Source organism: Terrapene carolina, unplaced genomic scaffold (genome assembly GCF_002925995.2).
Source record: "Terrapene carolina triunguis isolate 2854851 unplaced genomic scaffold, T_m_triunguis-2.0 Scaffold130, whole genome shotgun sequence".
NCBI classification, from domain to species: Eukaryota; Metazoa; Chordata; order Testudines; family Emydidae; genus Terrapene; species Terrapene triunguis.
The window spans coordinates 40,013,959-40,029,679 of record NW_020664481.1 but is presented as its reverse complement, the minus strand read 5'-3'; the positions used below and the strand labels follow the sequence as shown (position 1 = coordinate 40,029,679).

At 41.9% G+C, this 15,721-nt stretch overlaps 1 protein-coding gene across 1 annotated transcript in view; it reads left to right on the top strand.

The window, feature by feature from the left end:
* Positions 1-600: 600 nt before the first annotated feature.
* CDH5 (cadherin 5) overlaps positions 601-15,721 on the top strand; it is a 52,575-nt gene continuing 37,454 nt past the window's right edge. The window contains exon 1 of the mRNA XM_024208323.3: positions 601-861. The gene's annotated coding sequence lies outside the window, so the exon portion shown is untranslated. The remainder of the gene's footprint in view (positions 862-15,721) is intronic.

Here is a 15,721-nt window from a genome sequence, read left to right as displayed (position 1 = left end):
CTACACCACTGTTACCAAGAACAGAATTTGGCCCATGTTTCTTTCCCACAATTTCAATATACTTCAATCTACTACATATTTTTTCATGCCACTAGCAAAGGTTGACTCATCGATTTTGGGAAGTAGTGGAACTTTATGGGAACTCCCATATGACGGATGTGAGCTTCAGTCTTTGTTGTTTCTGTTGTTTAGAGTTATTTACAAAAGTAAACAATATCTAGGATTGTTGTGTGCTCCAAGTACCAGAACCTATCGCTTAAGCTGCATCCTCAGCAGATAACGGTTTTCCACTGAACCGCAGTTAACATCCTCCCCCCAATTCTACTGACCTCCTTTGGTGGCTAGGACTCACCAAAATGCTGAAAAATCCTGTTCCGCCTGAACACAAAACATTTGAAAATAAACTGTCCTGACCATAGTGATCAAACATTCAAATAATAACCTAATTTTTTTTAACTGGTTAATACTCAACGTATTAAGCACCAGCACTGGCTTTGTATTTCTGTTAGAGTCCATTTCCGTTTATTCAGCTACTTATTTCTTGCTCCCTCTGAAAAGGTAAGCACAGTAATAATAAGTCTAAGTTTATCTGGTTTCCTCCACTCCTTTCTCTCACTGGCATTAGTAAGGCTTGGAACAATAACAGGATGCAGGGATGCAGGGTGGGAAAAGGCTGACTCCCAGCTGGGGAACCTTGGAGACTGGAAAGCTGAACACTCCCAGTATTGCTTAATGAAATGAAAACTGACTTTTTGTTATTGTTCTTCGCTCTGGGTAGTGCTGTGTAGATTTCTGGATACTGTTGATTTAGTTTGCCTAACTTGGGATAAAACTGAAGCTTCATTGACTCATGTGAATCAGGTAAGGGACAATGGGGTGGTGTTGCTCTTTGCCGGTTAATTTCAAGGGCTTTATTCCCTATTTAATTGCTTTGATTTTTGTTTAAAGTTTTCAGATGGGTTATTTACTTAATATTCTGTGCATTAGACATCTTCGCAGCATCCTCTGATCTGATACTGCTGTCACTTGTGCCTAATTCTATTGACATCATAATTTACGCTGGCGTGAGAAGAAAATCAGGCTCTCTGAGGCTACAGCAAAATGCTCCCATACTGTAAGGAGTACTTAGACATTAAGAAATGGATCTTTTTTGTACCTCTGGTTCACAATGCAAACTGAGATACCAGGGTATGCAGTCACTGGCCTTTTACAATGAGACATAATAACAGGTTCAATATTACAAAATGTACCTGGGGACATTTCAGTTGCAGTGCAGACAGTAACAGGCTTACTATTTTGCCATTAGAAAAATGTACGCTATGTTATATCTCGCTTCCTTTATACATAAATTCATCGGATCAAGGTTGCAGAGGCCCTTGGTGTTTTTTTCTTACTTAAAATTATTAAAGGAATTTTGGTGCTACTGGACTAAGTACCAAAGGGTTAGAGTTCTCATATTCAAAGGCAACCACTATGGAGATCTCACATAGCTGGAGCTACATTTGTGTAAAGACTAGGGGTAACATTTTCAAAAGCATGTAAGTGATTTAAAGCATCAGCCCCATTTTCAAAAGTGACTCAGGCACTTAGGGATCTAAGTCCCCATTGACTTTTAATGAGATTTTGGGGCCTAAGTGCCTGGGCCACTCTTGAAAATGGGACTTAGATGCTTTTGAAAATTTTACCCTTGATCTTCCAAGTTCCATTTAACAGTACTTAGACCTTACAACTGTCTGTTGGTCTGGAAGTAGACATCTCTGGCTCTCAGCTGTCCAAGCTTACCTATTTTTTGGTAAGTTACTTCACGGAGAGAGCCTTGAAACAAGAAATCTGCTAACAGGGCTTTTATGTTGTTATAACTATAATGTTTCATGTAGCAGGTCCCTCAGCTAACAGGTTTTCCATACAACTTTCAAAGACACAAACGTTTATGAATAAGAGAGGAGTCAATGCATCTTTGTTTCTGTTGGAATTATATTCTGTCATGGTGGGATTGTGGGGTGGACAATATCTTACTGTGCAGCGTGCCATGCTGTAATAAAGAAAAGGAAAGAATGTGAAATGCAAGAAAAATTATGGAATAGTTTTGTGAGGAAACCTGAACAGTTTTCAGTCATTAAGAGTATTCAAATTGTGGTATTTGTTATAGGATCAGGTGCAGGGCTCGGTACTGAAGATGTTTAAGCAGAAAGAGATTCACTTAAACAGTTAACAGTTTGAAGATATTTGCCAAAAGAATATGTTTGCCTCATATCCTGCTTTTGTTGAAGTAGAATAGAGTAATTGAAAACAGGATATAGGTAAAGGGACTTGTATAATTTCTGCCTTAGAAGTTCATATGATGATCACTTTTGCTGAGCTAGGTTGTAAAAATATAAAATAATATTTCAAAGAAAAATTCTTCCTTTTTCCAGTGAAAAATAGAAAAAATAATCCTATTTCTTGTCTGGGTTTAAAGCAATTCGTGTTTTCTGCCTGGGGAAAAGGATGGTTATTGCTGGTGGTTGGGTTTTTAAAAAGGTTTAATCTATAATTTTTTTAATCCATTTATACTTCATTGTGGTTTCTGATGTATGAGTATCCACATTCTAGATCACTTTGGAGTTTAATTTAGACAGGTCCAAACTCTAATGGCAAGTGGGGAAAAAGTATTTCCCCCTTATTTCATGAGATGTGTGAAATGGGAATATTTTGTGACAGAGAAAAACATTTTAAAGGTATACAAAGTACTTTCCATTCTTCATTCCAGTATGTTTAAAATGAGATGAGACCCAACTGCTCAGCACACATGTTGGAAGGATTAGTTTCCTTCTTGCACTGTTGTGTGTCAGAGTGATTATTTGTGCAAACTGGAGACATGGAGGGTTGGGGTGGGGGAGGGAATTTGCAAGGCACAAAAGGCAGACAGACGCTCAAGCCACATTGAGTCCTGTGGCACCTTTAAGACTAACAGATGTAGTCTTAAAGGTGCCACAGGACTCTCTGTTGCTTTTTACAGATCCAGACTAACACGGCTACCCCTCTGATACTTTAAGCCACATTGACTTTCATTGGGAGCTGGATGCTTATCTCCTACTTGTGCCTTTGAAAATCCTCCCAAGAATTTGAATTTATATCTGGATTCCCAACAGACCTTGGCTACACTCAGATCCAGGGATATGGGTATGGCCCACTACAAAGATAGCAGCAGTTTGCTAAACTCAGCTCTGGATTTAGTTTTCAAACACCTACAACATTTTGCAGCGATCAAGTCTGGGGAATTGATTTAGTGTCATGACTACTGCAACACCAAAACACCGGGAGCCAACATACTGCCAGTCACAAGCAAACATGGTGATCTGAAGCCACCATGTCACCTCCTGTGGGCAGCTCCATAGCTCTGGGATCCATTCTCAGAAATACTGCTGGGAAATTGGTTACCATGGCATCATTCCTTTCCATGTTTCGGGCTGCATAAAACTCAACATAATTCACTTATCAGGGGTTCCATTAACATTTTCTTTGGTTTCAGCCTCTCTCAAGTTCACAACCACCCATAACCCAAGTTCTGCTTTGAGTTTGGGGTTTGTTCAAACCCCCAAACAAACTCCATCAAAACTGCCAAGTTTTCCATTAAAGGCTACAACTTCATTGCAAAAACATAAATTGGCCCATTCACTGACCTTATGTTTCCTCAAAAAGAATGTGAGCTTTAAATATACCTTTTAATGAACTTGCTCTGAATTTCAAGTTCGTAACAAAACATAAATCCCGGCAAATTTTGAGGGATGTGTGGTTTTGTTGCACACATTTTGCACAGCTCTCACTACAACATACTTCTCAAGAATATATTACTATCTCCGGGAGCTCATTGTACTGCATGAAATATCAGTATGGCAGGCAGAGATGGTACTTGGGGCCTGACCCTCTGAAGCATTGAGGATCCTTAATTCCCATTAACATCCATAGGAAATATTCAACACCTTACAGAACCAGACCCTGTGTAAGTCCAAATTCCATGAAACTCATGGAAGTCAGTGAGCTAGAAAGATATTTTATATATAAATATATACACCACACATACACCATATTTGTCCTTGGCTGATTCTGCTGAAAGCAGTAGCTGTTATTTCATGCCCATTTCAGGCACTGCCTGAACTTAGTATGCCCTGGTATATATGGGCCTTACTATAATTTATATGAAAAATAATTTGGAGAAAAAAGTCAACTTTCAGCAATCAGACTGTTGAGTCACTTCAATTCACATCTGAGTTTCATAACTCTTGAAAACAGTAGCTGCACTAAGGAACAAAGGAACATACAGATCAAGGATATAATTTCCCTGAGGTATAGTTTTTTTCTGGCTTTCTATTTTTTCTACCTGTCTGTCTGTGATAGTGTAAAACTACAGTCATTCAGTCATCTGGCAATTAACCTTTCTAGCAAAGCAATATTGCCAGCCCAAACATTTGAGCAGTCTTTTTCTCAGCACAGATATATTTGTGTGGCCAAGTAAGCAAATGCTCTCAAAGGTTAGGACTATCAGGTAAAAGTATTACTAAATATTACATTTGGAGGTATGGAAACACTGAGCTTGCAGTGAAAAGCCTGCTATTTGAGAGGGAGGCAAAAGCATGGTCACCTGAGATGCACTTCAGACACCATATAAAGTCAGCTCTTTCCCAGGCCAGTAGAGACCAAGAGTGTTGTGCTGCACTAGCACCAGGGTCTCAAGTGAGAAGGATGGTTGCAAAGCCTCACTCCAGTTAGAGATGGGCCAAAAGAAGAATCTGACCCCATTTGAATTTCAGGTAGGAGTTGCTATCTAAACCCTCCTATACGGTTTTGGTTCCACACCAGATCCAAAACCTAAACCTTTAAACCCATAACTGCTAAAAATCAAAACAATCTATTCTTTGACCCATCACCCTCCAGTCTCTCCCCCACAAAATAACTCTTGGCCTTCCCTCAACACAGTGAGCCCCAGACAAGCTCCTTGCATCCTCCCCACACCTCCCTCCTGAGATCAGCCCCTCCCGCTGAACAAATCTCCATCCCCTTTGCATATGCAGAGTTTAGAATAGAAGCTCCTGATGTCACAGGAAGCTCACCAGACTGTAAAGACATGGTGTCTGCACAGCAACCATTGGCTCTTTGTCTCTGCTCCAGTAAGGCTGGGGAAGGGCATTCCTGTTCCACATGGTATTTGGAGGAGGCGCTTGATTTCACCTTTCAGCTGCCATCGCTCTCTTCTGCCTCACACCATGCTACCCACTTTCAGCGTGTGCTTTGAAAATGTTCTAGGAGCACAAAGGACACCATCCAATCTACGTGTGGGCCTGTGATTTCTGTTCAGATAGGTTGTTGGCCTGATCATGCTCTCAGTGAAGACAATGGGGAGTTTGCCATTAATTGCCAGGGGAGCAGGAGAGGGCCCTGTATGAATGGACAGCCTTCATACAAAGATTAATCTCCTCAGGGACAGAGATTCAGAATTAGTCATGCCATTCTATTTGTGGAACACTCCCACTCCCCCTTAGAACTCAGCCTGCATTCAGAGGAGGACATCCACTATGGTACATTAGCATCTTGGTCATGGTCATCTCCCAGATTCATAAGATTTGTTTTAAAATCCACTCAAACTAAATGAAATTTTATCTGAAAATGCCAATTTACTTAAATAACATTTTGGGGTTAGCCTGAAGTACTCCATTTTTATTACTAAGAAGATTTGAGATTTGCTTTATTTCTATCTGGTTTTAGGAAAAACAGTTTTTATATGACAGTACTGTCAAAATTAAAACTATGACCAACTGATGTATTCTCAGTTTTATATTACTGTGGTATCTAGGGGCCCAAACCTGCAATGAATTGATATATGTTCACTAGTTCTTCTGGTATTTTATCTTCCTTATGAAAGGTCAACAAATGCCACTGCCTATACGGGCAGCCAGCATAGGGTTAATATGCTTCTAAACATCACGAAACAAAGACTCGTCCAATATGGAAATGAGTAGAAGGGGAGTAAATCTTATGTAGTTTCCCTTTGGGAAGACGACTAAACCATTACAATGTTGCACGGAACAAAGTATTCTGTTTAACGAATACAGTAGCTCTGTACACTTGTGGCCAGAATTGCCACTAGAGTTTGCTAGTATCTTCGGATTAGTACAGGTCCATCTTCTGGTAACATTACTAAAGATGACTAAAATCTCTAGGAGGAGGAATTGAGTAAGTTTCCTGTCGTAACACGCTGTCTCATTTCCCTTGTGCTGACCTAACTCAGAGAGGTTGTGAGTTGTTCCACTTTCCCTATATGGTCTCAGTTTTGATTTTTCTAAATGAAAACAAATGCTTCAGTTACATACGAAATTTATAACTAAAAGACCGGGCTAGGGCATAAACACTTACCACATATTCTCATATTAATCAAAGGTAGTAACAATTACCTCCTAATCATAAGAAATACAGCTAGCAATCTTTCAGAGTCAGAGAGCAAACCCACCTTCTAAACAGAATCAAGCCACAAAGCTTGGATTTGGGTCTAGATCTGAATAAGAACATTATAAATGCTGGGGTTGTTTGAGGTCTCAAGCTGTGGAAGTGGCACAGCATCAGTGGCTGGTGTTCCAGCTGTGGAAAAGGCGGGAGACCTCAGTCCTGTTTCCCAGAGTGGGCACAGGCCTCTTTGGGTACATCTACACCACAAGCAGAATCTGCAGAAGAGAGTCTCAGAGTCCAGGTCTACAGATTTAGGCTCATGGGTCTTGCCCTATGGCACTAAAAATAGCTGTGTAGATGCTTGGGCTGGAGCTTGGGCTCTGAAGCCCACCCCATTCCCTAGCAACCAATATACGGACACTTGAACTGCAGTACAATGTAACATGGTATCGCCATATCCAACCATTCAAAAATTAGTCAGGCAACAAAAAAGAATGAAACTGACTTGAAAACGAAGTCACAAAACATTTTTTAGAAAATTACTTTTTGCCTCCTGGCTCTTGAGCCTTTAGGCTTCTCATTTGCAAGCTTTTCTCCACTACCATGAGGGTGAAAAACTTTTGGGGGGGGGGACAGGGGGGGAGAAGGCAAAAGAGATTCTCACAGAACAACATGACTCCAGGAGCTGGGGCTTTAAGAAAGAAAAAATGACAAGACTCACAATAAAAGCACAAGAGTTGCAAAACTGGTAACATTTCACTGATGTGTAATTCATAACATTATTTCACAATGCACAGTGGTCACAATAGAAATGGTACTGGAAAAGGTGGTAAATATAAGTGGGGGACCAGGAAGGTCTGAAGGGTTAAATAGGCATGATCTGGGGAACTGGTTGACTATCTCCAGGAAGTAGAGAAGAGATGGAGATTTGAGTTGAATGTTTAAAAGGGAAAAGATTACAGAGTGGTTATGTACTCAACAAAATACACTGTGGATCCATATTCTCCATACATTGTAGCCCCCTTCCTCAAAAGATATTTATGTATGTGCAATCAGAAATCTTTAATATTTCCTTTTCAAATTATAACATAATAAATTTAGTTATCCATGAGTGAGTATCAACATATAAACAGGGGGTCTAATAGCTGCACAACAGACTCACCGTCCCAGAGCGTCCCTCGTCTTGAGACCCAACATTGCAATACTTCTGCCTCCTCTCAGCCTCAGGGCTCCTGTGGTCTGGTGTGGTGACTTGGCTGGAGGACAAGTCACGCCATAGTTCCTTTACAGGGTATCAATGTCCCACGTCAGTATCCCACGACACTAGTTATCAATATGACGTGTTGCCCCTCTAGGGCTCCTCTTCAAGCCCACTCTTCTTTCAGAGTAGGGGGCTCCCAGACTCTTTCCCAGCAAAACTCAAACCTGAAACGGAACCAGACACCACTTCAGCCACTCTGCCCATCCCAGGCCTCAGCTTGCAGTCCCTCTGGGTTCTCCCCAGCTCCCCGCACCTCTCCTGGAGCACCACCCCACAGGACTGCCTGCCTGTGGCCTTTTCCCTTTATCAGTGCCCACCACAGGAACTCAGTCCACTCCAGAAGCTTTTCAGTGCCTCTCCCAACTTTGGCCCATTGCCAGAGCTCCCTTGTTGGGAGAGGATCCCAAGGCCTATTCTCTCCCTGGGCCTCCTGTATCCAAGGTGTCTTAGAACCATAGGACTGGAAGGGACCTCAAGAGGTCATCTAGTACAGTCCCCTGCACTCATGGCAGGACTAAGTATAATCTAGGACCATCCCTGACAGGTGTTTGTCTAACCTGCTCTTAAAAATCTCCAATGATGGAGCTCTCACAACCTCCCTAGGCACTTAACCACCCTGACAGGAAGTTTTTCCTAATATCCAACCTAAACCTCTCTTGCTGCAATTTAAGCCAATTGCTTCTTGTCCTATCCTCAGAGGTTAAGGAGAACAATTTTTCTCCCTCCTCCTTGTAACAACCTTTTATGTACTTGAAAACTAGAATCTTGTCCCCTCTCAGTCTTCTCTTTTCCAGACTAAACAAACCCAATTTTTTTCCAATCTTCCCTCATAGGTCATGTTTTCTAGACCTTTAATCATTTTTGTTGCTCTTCTCTGGACATTCTCCAATTTGTCCACATCTTTCCTGAAATGTGGCACCCAGAACTGGACACAATACTCCAGTTGAGGCCTAATCAGCACGGAGTAAGTGGAAAAATTACTTCTCGTGTCTTGCTTACAACACTCTTGCTAATACATCCCAGAATGATGTTTGCTATTTTTGCAACAATGATACACTGTTGACTCATGTTTAGCTTGTGATCCATTAAGACCCCCAGATCCCTTTCTGCAATACTCCTTCCTAGGCAGTCATTTCCCATTTCATATGTATGCAACTGATTGTTCCTTCCTAAGTGGAGTACTTTCATTTATCCATATTGAATTTCATGCTATTTACTTGAGACCATTTCTCCAGTTTGTCCAGATCATGTTTAATACTAATCCTATCCTCCAAAGCACTTGCAACCCCTCCCAGCTTGGTATTGTCCACAAACTTTATAAGTGTACTCTCTATGCCATATCTAAATTGTTGAAGATATTGAACAGAACCAGACCCAGAACTGATTGCTGCGGGACCCCATTCAATATGCCCTTCCAGCTTGCCTGTGAATCACTGACAACTACTCTCTGGGAATGGTTTTCCAACCAGTTATGCACTCACCTTATAGTAGCTCCATCTAGGCTGTATTTCTCTAATTCAGGGGTCGGCAACCTCTGGCACGCGGCTCTCCAGGGTAAGCACCCTGGCGGGCCGGGCCAGTTTGTTTACCTGACGCGTCCACAGGTTTGGCCGATCGCGGCTCCCACTGGCCGCGGTTCACCATCCCAGCCCAATGGGGGCTGCGGGAAGCGGTGTGGGTCGAGGGATGTGCTGGCCGCGGCTTCCCGCCACCCCCATTGGCCTGGGACGGCGAACCGCAGCCAGTGGGAGCCGCAATCGGCCGAACCTGCCGATGTGGCAGGTAAACAAACTGGCACGGCCCGCCAGGGTGCTTACCCTGGCGAGCCGCGTGCCAGAGGTTGCCGACCCCTGCTCTAGTTTGTTTATGAGACAGTCATGCAAGACAGTATCAAAAGCCTTACTAAAGTCAAGATACATCACATCTACTGCTTCCTCCCTATCCACAAGGCTTGTTACCCTGTCAAAAAAGCTACTAAGTTGGTTTGACATGATTTGTTCTTGACAAATCCATCCTGACTGTTACTTTATCACCTTATTATCTTCTAGGTGTTTGAAAACTGATTGCTTAATTATTTGCTCCATAATCTTTCTGGGTACCGAAGTTAAGCTGACTGGTCTGTAATTCTCTAGATTGTCCTTAATTCTCTTTTTATAGATTGGCACTATATTTTCCACCACTGTGCTGAGTTGCTCCCTATACGAAGAAGGTCTAGCTAGGTCTGCTAAGGAATTGTACCTAATATTTCCTCCAGGTGCCCTTAGGTGGGCTAACTGAGCCTTCAGGCTCCCATTAACCTTTTTGCTGCCAGTGTGGCATGTATGCATCCCATCACAAGCTGATGCAGTTTTAACTGCAGTCTGAGAAAACAAAACTTCAGCGCTTTTGTGTAATAAATATCGGTTATTTTGATATTTTGTGTAATAAATATCAGTTATTGTGGATCATACACTGTATTTGCACTGGGGAGATATTATGTTTCAGTTCACTAAGCCTTTGTTGAATGAATGAGTTACAATTTTATCTGCTGTAGGGTTTATTTTTAAATATATACGATAATTATTGTACACAGGTCTTGGGATGTTGAGATTTTTTCCTTGCTCAAGAACATAGCTCGCGTTCCACACTAAACTGTGCTGGGAAGCCTCTGCACCACTCAAGGCTGTCTCCATTCGGAAACAGGAGGAGCAATAAAAGCTTTGCAATACATTTCATTCTGTTGTACTCTATATAGGTTCTTATACATTATTAAAATTGTGCAGAGTGGACCTTATTCTGCTTTGGCTTATACAAGGTCTCAACATTCACCAACAACTCTAGCTAATACTTAACCTCTGTACCCAGCAGAATTAACCAGGGGAAGGCACAAAACTTAGATCATTTCTAAAACACACACTAAATTCACTGCAGCAAGAACAGAAAATGGTTTGCAATATTTTGGCTGGGGTCCTTATTAATAGCAGCCTAGCCAGGCGAGGCATATAGATATAGATCTTTATTATTTATAACACAAGCTTTACTAAAATGCTTCTGCCACATGGTGGAAAAAGTCATCCCTCATGATTACAGTGGTCTCAGAGTTAAATTTCATGGCTGTTGTATTGACAATGAGGCTTTTGGCGGGAAGGCTGTGTAAAGGAAAATAAAGATGGTCAATGTTTAGATCATTCTACTGGACAGAATCTCAATCCATCTCCCAGTCTTAATGAACTAGAACCTTTGTAAAGGTTTAGATATGTCAGCATACACCTTCCTAATTAATCAACAAGCCCCAGGGATTGCTGGATCAGTAAGATTATCCGGGCAAAACCTGCACCCAGCTGATAGAACAGAGTCCCAGTAGGCCCCACATAAATGCTCTCCCCAAAACTGAAGGATTTTTAAAGGATTCCCAAGTCACTGCATTTAGAGACGCAAGAGGCCTTGGTCGTAAGCAGCTGGAAATCTTGATGTGCAGGAAGTCAGCTTGTAGTCCAATGCCCTGATTAAGCGGGGTATATTTAGAAGCAAGGGCTAGTGTTAGGGAGAAGGAAAGGAAAAGGCTCTAATTGTTTCAGAATTTCTACTAAGTACCAGCCTTCAGGAAATACATTTAAACCAAAGCGACTCTCTCCAAATGAGGTGAGGTCTTCTTCATGGATCAGTGAACCTAAATTGCCAAATCATCATCCCTAACTACCTTTTCTGTTTTGAGCATATAGAGGATAACATATCCCTTGCAATTTTGCTCCCTCTCATTAGGTCACTATCATATTTTTATACATCTGTCCTTGTCCAATAAGTTACTAGCATTTTGCCTAACAATATCTTTTCCTTACCTTATCACTTCTGACGAAGGATTCATCAGAAGAACATTGCTTACTTTCTGTTTTTAGTGTGCATTGAATACAGCTCTTTTGTTCCAGAGTGATCTAATAAGACGGGTGGAGGTGCAGAGTAATCTGACCGTGAAAACACAGCCTGGAGTTTGATGGCATTTGGCCACTGTCATCAAAACGCTTGTGGTCAAAATGTAAATCTTGTGTCGCTTGCTACTTTTTTCCTACAATATTTTCCAAGCCAAGAAATCACATTAGTCACAGGTCCCTTGCACTTGCTGATTTTAAAAATGGAATCCTCTGAATCAACAAAATACAAAGCGCTATGTGACAGTATGAATAATATAGAGCACTAAGTGAAAGTATTCTGTATCAGAAACAAAAGTTCTGCTGATCTGTTTAATTATATGTGCATTAGCAAAATATTCAGTTACTTTCTCCAGAGTCCTTTCTACTCTCAGATGTTTGTGGCCCATTCTTGGAAGCCGTGGATGCAGATCAGAGAGTAGAATTTGTTAGTGATCCCTTGGTCATGCCACTAACTCCATGCAAGTGGTCAAAATCCTCTGTTTGTGACATTACATTCAGTACTACAAAATGAAGGATGATGTCACAAATATACAATAATGATCACTTTGGGCTGGTGCTATGCTAAGTAGTGAACTTCAAAACATTCAGCAGCTGGGTTCAGTCCCAGCACATGAAGCAGAGCCTAACCTTCTTAGGACCCTCTTCTCCCTCCCTGCGACCCCCACCATCCCCTTCTCTGCTCTCCTTCCAAAACAGATAGATTTTTCTTTCCGCTTTACTCCCTTTTCCTAGCCAGTACTCCCCTTCAGGAGCCTTCAGTGTCTTTCTTCAGTATACTCATGCAGCATTCTTTGTGCTAATAGATTTGCATGTGAAGTTAAGCTCTGTATGCACAGGGAAACCCTGCACTGTTTTGAATAATAACGCTTGCTCCACCCTTTAGAGTGTTCTAATCCGATTTGCAGATCACTTCTGGGATAAGGCATTATGATATATCATTCAAGAGCTTACAGGGAACAAGAACTCTTAGTCAGTGCCAAAACAAATGTACACAGAATACAGCAGGCACTATACCTGTTCAGCCCCAAATGGGTTTCCACCAGTTCCCAAGTGTCTCCCTAGTCTTTATGATGACAAATAACATTATCCTGGAAACTGGGCAAGGACATCATTGATTCTGCACCTGGAATGATACATGATCTGCATACTGAGAGAGTGAAATGATGTGAGATTCCTCAAACTCACCTCATTATGCAGTGGTGCACTAATAGCCTTTTGTGTGCGTCCGTCTCTCGGGACAGATGGAAAGCCAGCAGTCTCATAAAATCTGGTGAATTGCTTGCTAGTCATGCTGAGGTTCTCATATAAAATGAAAATAGTCGTCCATTTTAATGACAACTACATTGCATAACTGATGTGGGGAGAAATGGGCGAGACTGGTTAATGCCACTACTGTTCATTTTTGTGATTTGAAATTCTTTCATTGCCTGCATGATACATGTGTCACTTTTACCATAGTAAACAATGCCTCACTTCTCTGTGACAGCATTAACCCCCTTTAAACCATTGAAATGATTCCCAAAAATGTTAGTTTACCTAGTCTCTAGGTCGTGTGCTTCTGCAAAGTCTAGAAAAAGAGCCTAGTTCAATGAATAAAACATACACCATTCCATTTCCTTCTATTACGCTCATGTTCAGGGACATAGTGTGTGGGTGCTGGTGGACTGTGATATATAGCAGATCAGACTAGATGATCTAGTGGTGCCTTCTGGCCTTAATCTCTATTACTCTATAGCAACCTTTTCAGATAAGGAAGTACTGTTTAAAAAAAAAACTGATTCTCTATAATAATTGTTTAATTAGATGTTGTTTGTGCATGTAGATTTCTGAATAAATCTACACAGCTTTGTTTGAAACTTTCCTATGCAAGGCTATTTGATATGCCCTATACAACATCCTAATCCCATTTTGGTAACTGCCCATGTTCATAAGTATAGGCAAATAAAAGCATTTAAAAGAAAAAAAGGGAGTTCTGCTTCTGGTAGACCCAGCATGTACAAAACAAATCCCATGAGTAAACACAAATCTCCCCTGAAAAGTTCTGACAGGCTCTCAAGGGACCATGTGTATCTTCATCGCTTTCAAGCTTTCCAATAATAACTTTAAAATAAAGTAATTGGCAAGTGGTGATTGCATTTTATTCTAACACAGGCCACGCTCAGAGCTGGTGCAGCTGCACTGAAATTAACGGAGTTAAGGCAGAGGTGAATTTGGCCCTCTATATCTAGAAAGGAGGAAATCGATGCAGTCTGCTAGTCTGAAGAATTCACTGAACTATCACATGCTTTGGTTTTTGCTTCCACAAAGAATTTCATGGCTGTGTCAGACTTGAACTATCATGTTCCTCCTAGGGTTCACAGTTTGTAAAAAGCTTGTCCCATAGCCATAGGCATACATGCAAGTGTAGGTGGATAAATTAATCAAAACATAAGCCAAACACACACATTTTTGTGAGCATGAAGCTAACCCTAAGAGTGTATGCCAGCAAAAACATATTAACCGGTTTTCTAACAATAGGCCTTTTCCATCACATCCAAAACACCACAGTTCTACAAATAGTACTCAACTCCAAACATGCCCTTCAGATATTAGAGGTTTTTAAAAAAGGCAAGACCACGTGTACTATTCATTATAAATCTAGAGACAATGAAGAAGCAGTTGGCGTATAGCTGTCCCCATAGACGAAACACTAGTTTGAACTCTCTCAACAACAAAGTAAATACTTAGCCCTGAGGAGTTTTTGCAGGCCAAATGAGAATTGAGATCAAGGTGGGTTGCACAGGGTATAAATCAGTTCAGAATTAACTCCTATATACCATACAAAATCCCTGCTGTTCTTTAGCACCAGTTGTCTCCAATATGGCCCTTGGTCTCCTTTTAATAGTTTGCTCAGGAAAGAGCCACGTTTGAGTTGAAGGAATAAAATAACCTCCTTGTCTCTCATGTAGTTCATCCCCGTACGATACTGCAAAACTACCCCTTACAGAAGGGGTCGGCAACATTTGGCACGCGGCTCGCCAGGGTAAGCACCCTGGCGGGCCGGGACAGTTTATTTACCTGCTGATGCGGCAGGTTCAGCCAATCGCGGCCCCCACTGGCCCCGGACAGCGAACTGCAGCCAGTGGGGGCCGCGATCGGCCGAACCTGCCACGTCAGCAGGTAAATAAACTGGACCGGCCCGCCAGGGTGCTTACCCTGGCAAGCTGCGTGCCAAACGTTGCCGACCCCTGCCTTACAGGCTTCTCATCCATTTAAAATAGATCAGAAGTGCCTGTCACCATGGTATCTAAGGCCCTGATCCAAACCCCATTGAAATCAATGAAAAAACTCCCATTGGTTTCAAAGGTTTACGCCCCAAGTGTCCTCATCCCTGGCTCAGGAACTTTAATTCCTCTCTTCCCCTTCCCTCATAGTCTCAAACATTCCCCAGCAATCCAAGTGAGAGAGATTGCAATTTAAACATATACGTGTGCTTACTTGGCTGCCACACATTAACTTGCTCTAAGAATTGAGATAACTTTAGTAGGTTGCAGTTCATGGCTGACCACTTGGAGGTGGGGATGGGGGTGAGGCAGGGGAGAGAGGGCAATCTTGGTGGTGCTTGTTGCTGAGCATTCATTCCCATTGCCAAATCCTTTCATCTGAGTCAAGGACTGTCAGCAAAATTGGATGTTTGCTTAAGATCACAGTTTATGGTATATCTGTGCTCCTCAGTGTGACAGCTACACAGTGACTGGCTGGGAAAGAAAGGGGAATGGATTCTCTGGGAAGACAGACGTGAGCAAAAGTCAGTCAGTCTGAGATGGACAATCACAGAATGACACAAAATGTCCTCATTTGGGCTTGATGAGATGGCATTGCTTGATGCTGTGCTACTCAGAGCAACTTCTCTCATTTGACTTTGAGCGTCTCATTCAAAATCAAACCAAAAGGCAAAGGGCCCCGTTTACTATCCCTCTCCATTCACTGTTGTTTTATCCTATTCTTTGCCTATGTGGCTAAAATATTTTGGGCCCACTCTTGATGTAGGTTAAACTCCTAATCAATTCAATGAGAGTTCTTTGGACCAGGAATGCAGGAGGATTAGACCCTTAGACTAAATATGGCCTCGGGATTTGTCTTCCCTTTTTAG